Below are 4,320 nucleotides of genomic sequence, written 5' to 3'. Positions count from 1 at the left end.
CCTCACACCCTGTTAAAGTTATTAAAACTTTTGAAAGTGGGGGGATAGTTTAATTAATAGAGGTTTTGAGGGTGATTAAATGGCTCAGTTTGAACAGAGAAAAAAGCTTTTGGCAGGATAAAATGCTCAAAGTTACAAGCTGGTTTAATTAACTTGTACTGGGTTTGATGGTTTCTGTGTGTATTTGCTCTGTTCGTGATGTAGACTTTGTAAGGTTCCTGTGTGGATTGGAGTGGATTGGGGCTGTGGAATTTGTGTGGAGGGTAATCACTGCAGACCTACAGGAGTAACCAGATACCAACTGCCAGACTTCAGAGGAGCGGGAATCCCTTCACCCAGACACACCACCTCCTACAGGAGACGCCTTGGCTGGGTATAAACCGCCTGAGCTCTCCTAAGCTAAACCAGACCCTAGTGTCCAGCATGGCTCTTAATTGATGTTAGTTAGTTAACATTTTAAAAAGGAAGTATGCGCCGTTTTGTGGAAAAATGGCGACTGAATGAAATTAATTTCATTGGAACAGGAAGTAAGGCATTTTCTATGGGTGACATCACACGCACTAAATCCAATTCTCTCTTATACAGTCAATGGTTGGAACTGTTAGTAATGTATTTCATACGGTCCAGTTCTCATATACTGTCAATGATCAAAACAAGGCCAAAAAGGAATGAAACTCTTGCATAAATAATTTTGAAACATTTATGTTTACTACATAGATAAGGCTAATTCGCGCTGGCTGGTATAATTGAGCCCGTTCACATGCAAACTAAATACCCGATCACTTTCTAAGTTATTGGATTTTTGTTGGCTGTATTCCAGGCAGTTCCTCAGGTCAAACCCTACCGAAAATGACACTCTCAAGATGATTTAATTAGCTCCATCTATGATGATCCAAATAAGCCGATAGAAGGAGTTTTCATGGAAATAATCTTCTAGTGTTTTCAAAAAGCTCCAGGCTGTTGAAAGTCTGGGTGGTGTTAGTTGAAATGCAGCTTAAGGAAATGAAATTGTCAGTTCCTCCTCTTTTCCATTACAAGTTTTACTGGTAAGTCAACTTATCACCTTTTTCGACAGTTGTCTACTGTCTCACTTTCATGCCAATTAAGTCTTAACGTGGAGGGGGGGGGACCCTAAACAGCAGTTTTAACTAGTAGACTCATCTTCCACTACTAATGTAAGTGCATTTCAGGAAAAAAAAGAGAAAAAAAATGTATAAGGATCTCTTCGGGGAAATTTTGACTAGAGTTTGATATAAGCAGAATGATATTCAGCACATAATTTAAGAATGTGCGCATGCTCACACTTGCAGAGGAGCGTGCACCGACACACACACACTAATGTTTGGACTTTTTCTACCGTCTCCGACTGGAAACCCCGGGGCCTTGTTATGTGAAGAGTCAGATCAAAGCAGCAGTGCTGATCCAAGCAGGAGGAAGAAAAGGAGAGAAGGAGATACAAAGACGTAGAAAGAATGAATATCCTTGGATGACTGCGGCAACTTCTGCTTTTTCTCTAATTATCTCTCACTCTCTGCCAGAAGGTTACATGAGGCTGAGACACTGCCACCCATTCATCACTAACACACTCGAGTGAGAGCTTCTGGAAGATCCTGTTTTTCCTTTGCTTTTCACTCCACGTCAGTCAGACTGGAAGTAATGACACTAATTCACCTGTGTGGTTTCTGCTGTTAAAATTCTTACGCAACACCAGTTATTTTAAAACAATTAAACCACTAAGTTATTCACACGACTGCAGAGCTGAACTATCTTTGAAGTTTTGTTAAAAGAAACTTCACCCTTAAAGATTAATAAGTGAGCTGTTTTGAAGAAATCATGTTAAATTCACTCATAGTATCAGGGTTTTGATTATATTTAACCTATAAAATAGACACAAGAGCTTAGGGCTAAAGCAAATACTTATTTATGATTCATCTATATTATATTTCACTTGCTTTAGAGCTTTTTTTTTTACCTGTATGACATTTCTCTTCATTCTCAGACCTGGTCTTTGCTTCTTTAATTTATTTGTTTTGCAAAAAGTTTCCATACTAGCTTTTTTTGTTTACACAGTCATTTTTTTGTCTTTCCTCTAATTGTTAAATATTTAGTGATTTATTTTTTTATTTTTTTAAGCTGCTTACCCATAAGTCTTACCCTTTTCTGCCGTGGTCTTATCCTGCGCTTACATTTTGCATTTTGGGCTTCTTTTCTACAACAAGCTCGCCTGAAGCTGGGTGCTAAGCTAATCGAAATTCAACTAAACCAAGACGTGTCGCCGTGTCTAGCCACATGTAGAGCAAAGGCGCATAATGGAAAAGTGGCTTTAATGTCAACCACTACTTCCATTAAAGTAGAGGCTTACAGCAGAGATTCAGAAATGGATTTATGGAAATACAGGTAAAATAACAGGAATCTGAACAGCTATTGAGGAGTTTTGAATCTTTAATTGACTCTTCCTTCTTTCGCTCCATTTGTCTCTTATTTGTATCTTATCAGACGTGGTTCATTTGGAGAATAATTTAAGTTCTGTTACATCTATATAAATAAAACTGATGCAGTGAAATTGAATTTATGTATTAGTTGTTTTGCTACATGGTCATGTATCGCAAGTCATAATGTCATTGAGTTCTATTTCCAGTCCGTTGACGTGTCAATGCCGCGGCAAAAAGCTAGAGAACCGGAAACAAGGCCGGAAACTTTCTTAAAAAATACTTCTGTTGTACTTTCCAAATAAAACTTTATAGCATTTAATGTAATATTTAAGGTGACATGCCTACACAATAACATATGTTACACAGCAGATAACACCGGCGTCCATTTTCACCACGGATGACATGAAGCACAAAAACACAGTATAATTTATGAAACAAAACATGTAATCTACACGAACTCTGTGAGGAAGGAGAGGGCATGGTGTCTGATTGCTTAAGTTTTGGATGAGCGAAGAGATCGACGGGGGGGCAAACCACTCACAGACTGGACGGAGACAATGCAAACTAACTTATGGTCGGTCCCGCGCAACTGAGATTCAACGCAGTATAAATTTAGGGTTTGGTTCTTTTGATCTTCTTCACTTTTACAGGTAGGACCCATCTGAATTGAGAACAGGTGTGGCAGTTATCAGGTCTGGGTGTGACTAGAGAAAACAAAACCATCCCAGTGATGTCATTATTTACAGTTCAATAAAAAAGTAATTATCAGGGATGCAGGTGAAGATTTATTGATGACATAAGAAATGATTCTATCATCTTTGGCGGTTAGGCACTCGGCCAGTGACGTCTTAGGTGCTAGAGATCATTTTGGACCGTAGATGACCCCAGAGCCCGGATACTCATGGTGGTTTAGGGCCAGGCCATTCAAAAGCATCACTCCTGGCAGAGAATTAGTTGGAGGAGGGGCTGTGAAACTATCTAGAATTCAGTAAGACAACCAACCACAATGTGCAATTTAACTAATATGAGTGGCGTGTAGAATGATGCAACAACCCAGTGTACCAGATAGATCCTTCTTTTGAGTTTGAGCCAAAGCTTCAATTAATTAATTATGTCTAAAGAAATGCTGGGGGATCCCTCTTGTAAATTATATGAAACATTTAAGGCAGACAAAGTGCAAACTAGTAAAAAAAAAAAAAACACTTAACCACACATGAAAAGCTTTATTTCAGGCTTCTGATGTCTTGCCCTACATGTGCACGACTTCTATTCATGACTTCAATCCTTTCTCCTTTTTTCCCTCCCGTGTCCTTTTTTCTCTGAGTGTTGTCTTCCTGTTGCCCTTTTTTCCAAGAAGAAGCCATCAGTGCTTACGTACTTCCACGCTGAACTGGCTGAGCTGTCCTTTCCGAACAAACACACCGAGGCTGAGATAGAAACAGTGGCCCAAATAAGATAAAGACATTTTCCAGAAAAAAACTTTATCCCCTTAGAGGAGAGGCTGCGTTTATTGAAACTGATTTGGGGCAAATTCGATTTATTAATTGTGCTTCTGTGTCTACATTGTTTTTGACACAACAGATTTAAAAAAAAAATCTACTTTAGTTTTATAGAAAATACAGATAAACAATACATGGATGTTTTTACTTGATAATGATACAACTGGATCTAAGATGTACCTACAGTATCATGCTGTATGACTAAGTGTTTTTATGACAATACTTAAGAAGTTAAAGCAGAAGAGTTACAGTCAATGATATAATGACATAAGTGGGGCAGGTTTTTACCGTGCCAACAGAATTTCTAATAAACTGCTGCTACTCTGTGGAAACTATGTCCTAGAAAACGGCACAAGATTTTAAATTTTAGCTAAAAAATACATAATCTT

This window comes from Oryzias melastigma, linkage group LG12 (genome assembly GCF_002922805.2).
Source record: "Oryzias melastigma strain HK-1 linkage group LG12, ASM292280v2, whole genome shotgun sequence".
NCBI classification, from domain to species: Eukaryota; Metazoa; Chordata; class Actinopteri; order Beloniformes; family Adrianichthyidae; genus Oryzias; species Oryzias melastigma.
Note: the sequence above shows the minus strand (reverse complement) of the source record.